Source organism: Callospermophilus lateralis, chromosome 1 (assembly GCF_048772815.1).
Source record: "Callospermophilus lateralis isolate mCalLat2 chromosome 1, mCalLat2.hap1, whole genome shotgun sequence".
Taxonomy (NCBI): Eukaryota; Metazoa; Chordata; class Mammalia; order Rodentia; family Sciuridae; genus Callospermophilus; species Callospermophilus lateralis.
The window spans coordinates 43,039,741-43,053,448 of NC_135305.1; the positions used below are offsets into that span (position 1 = coordinate 43,039,741).

General features: G+C 33.7%; 1 protein-coding gene and 1 non-coding gene across 4 annotated transcripts in view; one reads left to right on the plus strand and one right to left on the minus strand.

The window, feature by feature from the left end:
* Positions 1–13,708, plus strand: part of St7 (suppression of tumorigenicity 7) — a 262,405-nt gene that overhangs the window by 64,404 nt on the left and 184,293 nt on the right. The window lies entirely within an intron of this gene.
* Trnas-uga (transfer RNA serine (anticodon UGA)) lies at positions 2,041–2,112 on the minus strand. The gene has a single exon. It is a non-coding gene; the product is annotated as a tRNA-Ser (tRNA).

Genomic DNA, 13,708 nt, shown 5'->3' on the forward strand with positions numbered 1-13,708 from the left:
AGTATCCACTTTCATTTGTAAAGTTTGATGAATTTCTTGACAAATGTATTTACTCAAATGGCCACCATATCATTACAATCAAGGTAAAATATTTTTCTGTCACCCTAAGACATTTCCTTGTGCCCTTCTATAGTCTATCTCTATCTTCTCTATCTAGAAGTTCAGATAAATGGGCTATACAATTTATATGTACTACTTTTGTTAGACTTGTTTTGTTTAGCATAATATTTTCAGCTATTTGTTGTGGTTGTTGATAGTTCAGTTCTTTTTATTGCTGGATAGCACAAATAATGTACTGGGTTCATCCATCTATCTGTTGATGCTGTTAATTCCTGTTTTGAGTTTCTTACAAATAAAACTGTCTGAACACTCATGTCTAATTCTTTATGTGAACATATGTTTTCATTTCTTATTCTCAACAATTACATATCCAAAATGCAATTGTTAAGAAACTGTCAAACCATATTCCAAAGTAATTGTAACTATTTTACATTCCCACCAGCAATGATAGGAGTTAAGTTGTTTTACTTGCCAATATTTGCCATCATCTCTCTTTCCAATCTTTGCAGTTTAGTAGGTATGTAGTGACATATTGTGATTTTATTGTTTTTCTTATTCTTAAAGATGTTCAGCATTTTCTCATGTAATTATTGGTCATTTGTGCATCTTCTTTGATGAAGCACCTATTTAAATAATTACCTCTTTTAAAAATTAGATTATCTTCTTATTGTTGAGTTCTTCATATATTTTTATATAAGCCACTCATCAGATATATGTATTGATCATATTTTCTTATAGTCTATAGCTTTCCTTTTTATTTTCTTTAATGATGTTTTTATTTTGAAGAAGTTCAGGTTATCAGCTTCTGTACTATGTAAAAAATTTTGCCTACTTTAAGGTTGTGAAGATTTTTCTCATTTCTTCCAAATGTTCTATGTTTTGATTTTTTGTGTACTGTGAATCATCTTGAGTAAATTTATGTGTACAATATGAAGTAAGGATGGATGTTCATATTTTTCCCACTAGAGGAATATTTGCTTGTTTTAGCACCGTTTTTTGAGAAGACTGTCCTTTCCTTATTGAATTGGCAACTTTATAAGAAAATTAATTAATATTTTTATCTTTCCATTTTATTCCAGAGATCCATGTGTTTAGGCTGACACCATAATCTTAATTGCTATAGTTGTATGATCACTTTTGAAATCAAGTTGTGTAAGCCTTACAAATCTGTTCTCTTTGAATATACTTTTGGCCATACTTGATGCTTTCATAGCTTTATAAACTTTCTAATTTTCTTGATTATAAAGAAAGTCCTCCTGGGATTTTGATTAAAAGCGTATTTAACGTACATGGCAATGTATTTGGGGGAGAGTTGACATTTTAACAATATCCGAGTCTTCCAATTCACGAACATGGTATGTTTGTTCTTTCATTTAGGTTTTAGTTTCTTTTAGCAATGGTAAAAGCAGCTATGAAATACAGAATAGCTAATTTGTTTTAGATTGATAAAAGAATATTTAATCAGAGTAGAATATCATGTAAATGTTGCTTGTAAGACCCTGAAACATTTGTTCTTTCAACAGAATGGATTCTTTCTTTCGTCCTCTTTTTTTTAAAGTTTTTATTATTTTTTAAAATTTATATATGACAGCAGAATGCATTACAATTCTTATTACATTTATAGAGCATAATTTTTCATATCTGCTTGTATACATAGTATATTCACACCAATTCATGTCTTCATACATGTACTTTGGATAGTAATGATCATCACATTCCACCATCTTTAATTGCCCCATACCCCCTCCCTTCCCCCGTCTGCCCTATCTAGAGTTTGTCCTATCTGCCCTATTTAGAGTCTTCCTCTTTTTTGTTATATCTTAGGATAACTACTTTAATTTGTTTATGTATACTTCCCTCCAGTTCTTGCCTAAATATTCACATTTCTTTAATCAGAGAAATCTGAATTTGGTAAGTTTCACATTCAGAATCAGAATTTCTCCTCTTCTTAAACTCTTGGGTTACCAACTCTATTTTTTTTGGGTGGTGCTGGGTATTGAACCCAGGGCCTTGTGCATTCAAGGCAAACACTCTACCAACTGAGCTATACCCGCAACCCTTGGATTACCAACTCTTTTAAGAATCTGACAAATCTATGGATCCTCATGATTTCAAGATATTTGAAGTCCAATCTCTTTCTTAAAATGGATTTGAGATGACATTTGTCACCTTTAAAAATTAGATAGAACTTGAATTCATCTTTTAAAGAATCTTTTCTAATTATTTGACATTACTTGTAATAATTTTCTAAGTTCTCAAACTTCATGAAGCCCGATTTACTAGATTTAATGATCTAATGTTGCATTTTATGTATATGTACTATAAATATAAATCTTTAAACATATTTATCAGTGCTTAAAAAGATACTAATATCAAAGCCATCCATCTTGTTTTAGGTGCTTGAAAATGGTAATCCTATAATAAATAACCCTGGTTATCTAATGTAGTGTTTTGAAAGCTACAGGGATAAATATACTTAATGGGTTATGAGTTCATTTGTACTTTCTCACCCTTTTCTGATTTAGTCACAGGCCTACTTTGCAAGTTATTTTTAGTATAAATATATAGCACTGTGTTTAAGTTGCTGGGTTTTGAGTCAGGCAGATGAGGGGGCCTAATTTTATTGTGTTGTCTTGAGCATCTTATCTCTTAGTTTCAGTTTATGCTTTTGTAAAACAGGGGTAATTGTTAACCTCATGGGAGCACTGTAATGATTAAGTGAAAAAGGCACAGTGTTAAGCCCTTAATGACCCATGATAAGAAACTGGAAATTAAATGAGTTTTAAAGTTTTCCATGGCAGAAACACCTTACATAGTAGTATCATCAACATACTGTGTGAATTTGATATAAACCAGAATATAAGTTAGTATAGGAACAGTAGCATCAAAGACATACAAATGGGAAAGGAAAAAATTGGTTTAAATGCAAAATATTAAGTTTGGTTCCTGCCATCCAGCATCTTCCATTCTAAGGGGACATGGTAAATGAAATTACAATTTATGCAAATATACTCTATATCAATATTGATTTGAATAATCAATATTGCACATATATATTTATATATTATCAGTCCTCTTGTTTCTTCAGATATTATCATTCTGAGTTTCTGTGATAGTCACCTTAGCTTTTCTCTGTAGCTATCCTGCCTTCATACCCAGGTCTATTCCATAAGGTGAGCTAGCTGGCTTTCTTTCTTTCTTGATAGAAAACTGACATACAGTAAAATACAAAGATATTCAATCATTTGAGTTTTGATACAGAATTTTGAGAGCACAACTCAAAGCAAGATATAGAACATTTCTGTCAGTTCAGAAAGTTCCCTTGTACCCTTTCCAAACAGTTTCCCTCCCCACTAGGCAGCCATTAATTTTAAACTAGTTTAAAGTTAGTTTTGTCATGGTCTTAATATATATGGAATTGTGTAATTCCGTATATATTCTTTTGTGTCAGTTAGCTTGCAGATCATGTTCCTCAATGCTCAACACCTGTTTAGAACACTCTGAGGCTTCATGGCCTTTTGAACTAAATATAAACTCTTCATCTGGGTGTTCAAGGCCAGCCACCATATGGTCCCAGCTTTCCCATCCCGCCTTAACTCCCACTACTACTCTGTATGTATACTGCAGCCAAACAGAATGGTCTGCTTTTTCCTGAGTGCCTTTTCTCATGCCAGTTCTTTTATTTAGATCTGCCCCGTTTTCAGCTATTCATATCTTAACCATTCTTTTACTCTTTACTGGTCATCTCAGAACTAGTTATTAATAAACTTTCCTGGTTTTCCCAATGCAGTTCTCAGCCTGTTTTTTTTTTTTTAACTTCATTCTATAATTGCCATCATAAACACCTCTTTTAAACAGAACAATTACTCTCAAAAATTTTTTCCAACATCATTCCCCCTCTAACACCTTTCCTCCCATTCACTGCCTCTTACCAAAACAAATAAAATAAAAGAAAATCCCCTCTGCATTTAAAAAATATCCTGTTGTGCTTTATAATGGAGGGAACATGGGTTCTGGGTTATAAGATCTAGAGTCAGATAAGGCCAGAGTCAGATTTTCTAATCTGGAATCCTTATTCTTCTAGCTATGCAATCATGGGTAGATTAATTAACTAGTACTTTTTTTCCCTTTCTCAGGTGAAAATGCAAATAGTACTATGTATGGCTCTATTTTGAGTTTTAAATGCCTTAAAATGTTACTTACCTAGAAAAGGGTCAATGAATTCTTAATCATTCTTAATCTTATAATTATTATATTTGTCATTTACATTACTGCCTTATCCTTTCATTGCACTGTATCTTTTCTAGGACTTGAGTTTACTTAGGTTAGTAACCTCCAGAATTAATATTAAACTAAGTTGTCTATTGATTCATTTGCTGTATGAAAGTCTATGATGTGTTCAGGGGAGGGTATCCGTGATCTGTGGGTCTAGGTTTTATCCTTTACATCATTTAACAACTAAATTTCAACTCTCAGAGTGTCTTAATTAAACACAATGTCAGTATTCTCTTTATTCTGAAAAATGTTTGAAAATGTGAGTAGAATTCATACCTTTATAATGATATCATCTTAACTTATTTCAAACTTGATATTTAAAGGGAATCTTTCTCAATATAAATAGCTGCTTCCTTGTTTATATGTTCATATTTTTGTTAGATTATCTTAAAACATGAATATTATTTTTAAAAGATTTATGGTACTTTGATATAGATATTGTAGCTTGCTTTGCATTGTTTAGCTTCAATTTAGATGGATTAAGTGGCATTTTTTTTCCAGAAGAATTTGATAAACTTTTCTTGATTTTTAATTGGGATGAACAGAGTTATCTTCATGTAAGGAGGGATACACCTCTGACTTACTTTTTGTTTGTTTCTTTTAGGCTTTACACTAGTGACGGACTGAGCTGGTGCTTTCCCCCCTATTTCTTGTTTTTATATGAAATCCCTAGATCCCTCAGTCCTTGGGTCTTCATCTGATGGGAAATCATCAGCCTCACACCTGACTATAGTTTGTTTGTTTTCAGTGTTACATTGTCTTTTTCCAGCCTCTCTTATTGAGGAAGTTGGAGTCTGTGTAATACCAGCTGTGTGTAGTGTCAGAATGGAACAATAATTCAGGGATGCAGAGTATGTCTCGCCTTTGTTTCCTGAAATTGTACATTGATTCCTTTTGCCACTAGACTATTTCAAATGAATAAAAGCAACATCTTCTATTTTTAGTATTTTTTTTTTTGAGGGACATACTTCTTTAAAAAAGCAAATAATTCATCTGCAAATTCAAATTTTATTTGTTTCATCTAATTTGCTTAAAGTAAAGAACATACATAATAGAAATTTTAACTGAGTCAATCTGTTTCATAGTTATTAGACATTTCTCTTTATAGAAAGTTGATTATTAGGCTTTTTCATTTTTAATAAGGGAAATGTCTACATTCTATCCACTGTAGCCAGCAGGAATTACTTTTTTCATGAATATTTTAAAGATTTTCTCTGACTTTTTAAAAATTTGTTCTTTTTAGTTGTACCTGACAGTAGCATGTATTTTAACATATAATTCATACATGGAGTATATCTTCCCATTTTTTTGTGATTGTACATGATGTGGAATTACATTGCTTTTATATTCATATATGTACATAGAAAAGTTATGTCTGATTCATTTGACTGTCTTTCCCTCTTTGACATTTTTAAGTAGATAAAACTGAGTTATGGGTTGGAGTTGTAGTTCAGTGGAAAGGCACTTATCTAGCATGTATGAGGTCCTGGGTCCAATCCTTAGTACCACAAAAACAATTTCTTTTCTTTCTTTCTTTTATTAATTAATTTATTTTTGACATTGGATGTACTCTAATTTTTAGCTTCAAAAATTAGCGTTGATCTTGTTTGTTTTTCTTTGTTTGAAAAGAGAAAATTCTTTGTAGAATAGCCAATCTCCAAAGATTTCAGTAGTTCAGAATCTATTATGAATCAATAAATATTTGTTACTAATTAAAATGAAAAATCAGATGTTTGGGAATTCTTGAGAAGCAAACACAGAGTATACAGCTATTTTATAACCCATTGTAGAAGTTTCTTATGATATTAGCATTCTAAACCTGAGATACCAGAGTATATTTTTAGAGGTCCCAGGCTGACAAGTAAAATAGTACTTGCTGTTTAATAGATCTCCCTGGGAATTGTTTATTACTGTTTGCGAGGTTCATTCCACATGTTGAGACTTAACTTTCCTGTGTTTTATTAGAACCTCCCACTCCTGAAACACTAAAATTTCTCTTTTGCCTTTCATGCCGTTAAAACCACTTCCCTATCAGTGAGCTACTCTGCAGGCAGTCAAGTTGCTGATACAAATGGTTGGATGTGAGTCCAAATGATGCAGAGTATTTTATCAATTGTATTGTGTGAGGCCCCCAAAGAGAATCATGTCTGGAATAAAGGATAACATGACATTTATCATTTATCAGTGGATTGGTTAATCTGGACAGGATATTAGTGGGTATTTTGCTCTCAGCTGACTGGACTTCTGCTTTCTGTTAAGAATTGATAGTAGGAATAAGGCTGAATACCAACTGTGCTAGGCTTTGTACTGTTTGTTTTCTGTCCAGACACTGTTTTCTATAAGTGAGCATAATCATGTAAGCTGCCCTCTTTCAGAGAAGAGGACAGTTGCCTATCATTGGAGCAACCATGTATAATATTTATATAGCTTTGGTTTGGCTGCCTATTTGGGGTTTAAATGTTTCACATTTGGAGGGCAAATGCTTGAATCTTTCAATCCAAACTCAGTTTCATATCCTTTCCTAGGGGTATGAGTAGGTATGATAATAACGTCAGTTTTTCTTTCTAATAGTTCAGACTAAAGACCTGTTTTATACTCTTTTTGGGGGGGTGGGTACTGGAGATTGAACTCAGGGGCACTTGACCACTGAGCCACATCCCCAGCCCTATTTTGTATTTTATTTAGAGACAGGGTCTCACTGAGTTGTTTAGCGCCCTGCTATTGCTGAGGCTGGCTTCGAACACATGATCTTCTGTCTCAACCTCTCAAGCTACTGGGATTACAGGCATGCCCCACCACTCCCGGCTGTTTTATACTCTTAACAAAATTTAACATGTCACTTCCTAGTAAGTTTCCTTCTTCTAACCCAATTTAAAAGCCATTGTTGGGCCCACCATTCTTGCTCTAGGAATGTTGGCAGTAACAGGGGAATGAGCAACTCTGCCCTGAACAGCTGCCATGGAGGTTGCATGGGCAGCTGGAGAAATTGCTTGAATCATGTTTTGTGAGGCAGATTTCCCTCAAATGTTAGTATTTTATGCTGGTGATTAGGAGAATCTGGTATTGGGGAGTAGGTCCTGTGACCTTGTATTTTTTATGAAAATATGAAGCATTGTATTTTTAAGTTATGCCTTTAATACACAGTCTGACTACAAAAGCTTTCTGAGGACAGCCATTTTCAAGGTATAGAGGAAAGACTTTGTGATGCCATTTAAACTAAGAAGGCACTCAAATGTAATAGATCAAAGGAGGAACAAAACAGGAGCAATGGCAAAAGACTGGCACAAGGTTCACCCTAGCCTCTAAAATCACCTACTAAGAGTAGGCAGTTTGTATTAGTGTAAAGATAATTGCATGCTGAGATTTTGTTTTTCAAATTATCCTACTGTGGATGGTAGAAATATATGATTTTATTCTATTTTCATAAAGCTATTAAAATAACTATTACCCATTATATATTATATATTCAGCATGCTGTGTTTTACTTAAAGATTTCTTTTCCTGTTGTTTTTAAGGATCCCCAAATGCTTTTACTGATAGACAATGCTTCTGAATGTGTGAGGGAGGGATCAAATGGGACTTAGCAATAAGGCAAATTGCATCATCTTGGTTTTCATAAAATTATTTCTAGATAAAATTGAATCCAATATCTGACATGGTTTAGCTCATCTCTTCCCAACATTTAAGCTACCTACTCAATGGCAAATGGATGTCATGAAAAACAATTTACTATGGAATGCTTTCTGAGGACATTAGTGTCAGTTTATCTAGGATCAAGAGCGACATTAGAACATCATTGTGCTCAGTGTGGAGATGTTGAGGTAGGTTGCATGATTAAACAGAAAGACTGGGGGAAAGGGGAAAGGGCTAGACTTTCTATTATTATATTGTTAAATGAAATATACCTAATAATCAATCAATCTCTCTCTCTCTCTCTCTCTCTCTCTCTCTCTCTCTCTCTCTCCCCCCTCTCCCTCCCTCCCTCCCTCCCTTATTCTCTCTTTCTCTCTCATCTAATATAACTTTCAAAAATAATTTTCGGTAATTCACCCGGAGTCTTTGTTTCTGATGATCTTTTCAAAGCTTCCTAGGAAGACCTGTTCACATCCTGTTTCTACATTGACCTATGTAGACCAGATTCCAGATTTAATTTTCTCTCTCTTTCTCTCTTATTGTGTGCAATAAGAGTAAATATATATTGACACCTTATAACATTTTCTGTTCTCAAGGATAGGGTAAGAGCTATTCTTTAGAACACCAAACCATGTTAATCTTTTTAGTGTATGTCCAAAGTAATATATTATGTCCTTGACACATGAGAATTCATTTTCATTATAGAAACCTCAAACAATACAAATAACAAAAAAGAAGTGAGGAAAAAAAAAGAAGACTGAATTTTGGAGCAACACAGACTTGGGATTGAATCTTGGTTCTACCCTTTACTGGATTAGTGATCTTTGGCAACTATATAATCTTTTAATTAAGGACAATACCCAGCCTATAAAGTTGATTTGTGGGTGAATGAATGTTTTAGTCAGATTTTGCATCACTGTGACCAAACTACCCGAAAAGATCAGCTTAGAGGATGAAAAGTTTATTAGGGCTCATGCTATCAATTAGTAAGTAATTGTATTTACTCGATGCATTTAAATCCCCTCTTTGGGTAGCACTTTGTACTGAGAAAATTGGTTTACAATAAGTCTGTAGGGAATGACCTTGGGTAAACTTTATTTATTTTAAATATTGGGGTTTTAATTTAGTGATAGTTTTTTTCTTTACCAGCGGGTTTATGTGTACCTGTTTGTCACTATGAAGTGCTGATTGATGCCAGTTCCTCTAGGGAAAAACTATCATTTGCAGAATAGGTTGCTGATATATTTAGACTTTCATATTTACATTTAAAATAGCCTATGCAAAAGTGTCATTGCCCAAAGGGCTTATAGTTAACTTGAATTAATCTAATGTCTTGAAAAATATTCTTCTCTAATTTTATTTTATAGGATTTGTTCCATGGAAACACTCACACACATACACATCCCACCACCAAACCTTACCCGATTCCCCTCACTCCTTCTTTCTGTTCCCTTTACTCTATCCATCCTTTTTCTCTGGATTGATTCAAAGTTACCATTTGTAGAAGATACTTTCTGGAATGTTGAGTATTTCTCTGAGAAACAGCTCTCTGTGCTGTATCTGTCTTATGATGTGAAGGCTGCAAACATGTAGAAGAAAGTCTGAGCAATGTCTCTGCAAGAGTATTACTGATTTCCATTTAAGGAGTTTACAAATGTGTCATCCTGCAGTGCAGGATTGACTCTTTATTGCATATTCATGTTCTACGTTGAGGATGAATATAATTTTAGTAGCACACTGATTGATTTTTTTTTTACTGTGAATTCTGTCTTTACTAGGGTGTTCTGCTTTTATCCTCCAGTGAAGCCTAGAAATATGTATATACCAAGGAATCATGCTATAGACATTAAGTTAGCCAGAGTTATTACAGTAGCATGGATATTTTAAAATAATTAATATTAGCAAAGAATGAAGACTTGTAAAGCAGCTGTAAAGATAGTTGTATGAATACTTTTAAAGAATTATTAACAGAGGACAAAGAACCACAAAGTGGTTGCTACTGGGAACAGTTATTTGATTGGAATGTTTCTTCTTTTCCGTGTGTTTTCCTGTATGTTGTTTCTCATTGTATTATTACTTTTGACATGTATCTTCTTCAATATTCATATATTAAATCACTTTTCTTTACATGAATGCTTCTTTCTGCATATATTTACTACTGCTTTCCCAAAATAGTTGTGTGAACTATTTTAATAAAGCATATTTTGTTTTAAAGAAAAATAAAGTCCTTTTTCCTAAATTGCATACCCAAACTTCTGGTAGACTGAATAATTGTCCCTGTCTTACTCTGTTTTCTGCTGCTATAATAGAGTACCATAGACTGGGTAAATAAAAAGCATTCAAAGTTTATTCTTCTCATGGTTCTGAAGTCTGGGAAGTTTAAGACTAAGGAGCCACATCCTGGGGAGAGCTTTCATGCTGTGTTTCCCCATGGAAGAAGGTAGAAGGCATGGGGCCAATGAGGACTGGAGACAGAGAGAGGATGGTACCAGCTTATGCCTTTATAGGGCACTCACACAGTAACTCCCATGATAGGGTGATAATGACATTAATCCATTCATGAGGACAGAGCCCCCAAGACCTGATCATCTCTTATAGGTCCTTCTCTCAACAGTTACAATGGCTATAAATTTCAACATGAATTTTGGAGAGGATGTTCAAATCTTACCATCCCCCCATAGATTCATTGCTGAATCACAGGAACCTATGGATATGTGCACTGAATGACAGGGAAATTAAAATACAAACCAGATGGTATTAAGGTTGCTAATGGACCTATATTAAAATACAAAGTTAATCATGGATCATTCAGGTGGGCTTCATATAATCACAAGGGTTTTTAACTGTGGAAGAGGAAGACATAAGAAGGATTCAGAGTAATATATGAGACCTCAACCTGCCTTTGCTGACTTTGAAGACAGGGATATGGGTGACCTTATATAACATTCCAAAAAATATTCTTGCATAATAAATACCCATATATATTTTCTTCCCCTTTTAATTTTACCTAAATGAGAGTTTTCAACCTATACTTTTATATTTCTTGTGTTTGTTGTTTTAGTCATGTGTTTAAAAAAAGATGTAGAGGTCACCATTGAAGTCAAGTGCAGTGGCATAGGCCTCTGATCCTAGTTATTCTAGAGGCTGAGGGAACAAAATCACAAATTCCAGGTCTGCCTCAGGAATTTAGCAAGATCCTGTCTCAAAATAAAATTTAAAAATGAGCTGGGGTGCAGCTCAGTGTGCAAGCCCAAGGCCTTGGCTTCAGTTCCCAGTTTGATTAAAAAAAACCCAAAAAACCTAAACCCCCAAAATGTAAATAATGCTATTTAGATTAACTGTGTTCCTTTTTTTAAAAAATGGCTTCATAGTAGTCCTTTACATGACTATACCATAATTTAAATAGTGCTCTGTTGATGGGCGATTAGTTTGTTTTCAGTTTGTGAATATATATAAATATATTTGCATACATGGAATTGATAGTTCAGTTTATGAATTTAGAATTTTGGTGAATATTGCTAAATTATTCTCCAAAGTAGTCCTTTAGTTTATACTGTGCCACTTCCCCAGCCTCATGCTTCTTAGATAGATGTAGCTGGGCCTCTCTGCCCCCATAGACTGTTGGCTTCTCCTTCCCCAGCACACTCCTCATTGGCTCACCTTGACACTGATTTATGGGGAGGAGTCCCCTGGATTCTGGTGCCAAGATGTGGGACTGATTAATTGGAATATGGCAGAGATAGCTGAGGTCATTCCCTACCCTAATGACTAAATTGTAACTTGATTTTTAATTAAAATGAAAAGGAAAGTAAGTATAAAACACCAGTGGAGAGATTATGAAGAATTTCTCTCTGTATTTCCAATTAAATATTACAGGTGCTGTAGCACAGGCCTGTAATTCTAGCAGCTTGAGAGGCTGAGGTAGGAGGCCCTTAAGTTCAAAGCCAGCCTCAGCAATTTAGCAAGGCTCTAACCAACTTAGTGATAACCTTCTCTCAAAAATTTAAAGGGCTAGGGATGTGGTTCAGTGGCTGAATGCCCACTGGGTTCAATTCCTGGTACCATAAATAAATAAACAAATAGCCAAACATTGTGGCATGATTGTCAGGAGGGATTCATCAATTGTCCAGCTAATCTGGATCTCAGAAACCTTATGGTTTCTTTGGCAGTGCTTGTATGTACACAGTACTCTGCCATGTCCTAGAGTCTGGTTTCTGTGGGACATCAGTGTAGTCATAATGAAGGAGAGGGGAACCTTGTGACATCCAACCTTGTGTTTGACCCTATTTGGGATAGAGATGGACATTGAAACACAATATTTAACTAGTGTGCATGCAGGTTTTTTTTTTTTGGAGGGGGGGAAACTTGTGACTTGTATCTTAAAAGGGGCACAAGACTTAGGCATATCTTCATTTTAATAATAAAGGAGGTGATATTCTCACAAACAGAAAAAACCATGTAGTATTTTTGGGGTCCTTGAGTTTTTTATAGGACATTTTCCTCCAAGAGTCTTTGATAAAACATTGTTATCATTAATGTATGACAATGACTGCTATACCTCACTTCCAACAAACATGCTTTAGAATGGCAATTCTCCCATTTTATAACTATGTCATGCTAGGATTATAATTTACCTACAAAATGAAGCTAATAGTATGCAACAAGCATGATAGAATTTTATAATTGTAATCTTTTTTTAGATTAAGGGTTGAAAATAACTTCTTATTTTTTAAAAAATACTTTTAGTTGTAGATGGCACAGTACCTTTAATTTTTATTTTACTTTTTTTTTTTTTTTTAGTTATAGGTGGACACAATATCTTTATTTTATTTTTATGTGGTATTGAGAATTGAACCCACTGCCTCACACATGCTAGGCAAGTGCTCTACCCCTGAGCTACAACTCCAGCCCCAATAACTTCTTATTTTAACTTGTTTCTTTAATTAGAAATGAGGTTGAACACATATTTTATTAGACATATTTAGCAATGTGTAATATTGGTTTACAGTTTTATTTTAATTTTTTTTTTTTTACTGATGACAGAAACTTACTTTATGTTTTGAAGATTAATCTTTTTTGCTGTCATATGTTTTGTAAATAAATGATTACAATTTGTCATTTGTCTTTATGGTATTTTTCTCTCCTGTAGGCATTTACTTTAGCATTTACATAGTCAGAATTATAAATTTTTGTGTATGGCTATTGTTTTGTGTCTTGTTGTCAAAGGCCTTCCCTTCTCCAAATTAAAAAAAAAAAATTATATAAACCTCCCATATTTCTTCCCTAGTATTTTTATATTTTTTTTAAATTTTGAATCTTTAATCCAATAATGGACTTTTCTTTCTTTTTTTTTTTAGGGAAAAATTCTTGCATTAAAGGTTTAAATGAGATTGGCATAATCTATAGGGTCTTATGTTACATAATATATTTTTAGCTTAGTAGATCTACTCTGTTAAAATTTGTTCATCATGATGGTAACTAGTAAGTAATTCTTGTTTTATTTTTGAAGTTTTCAATATAACTATTTAGCGGTAGGAAAAATGATGTTTTGAACCACCACTTCAACACACAATTTACCCTTTTGTTTTATTAGAGTTAGTGTTGGGATGGGAGTGTAGCTCAGTAATACAGCACTTGCCTTTCATGTGCAAAGACCTGGAGTCAACCCCAAGTACAGGCAAAAAAAAAAAAAAAAAAAAAAAGAATTAAGAATTAGTGTAGTAGTTTAAAAAGAATTAAA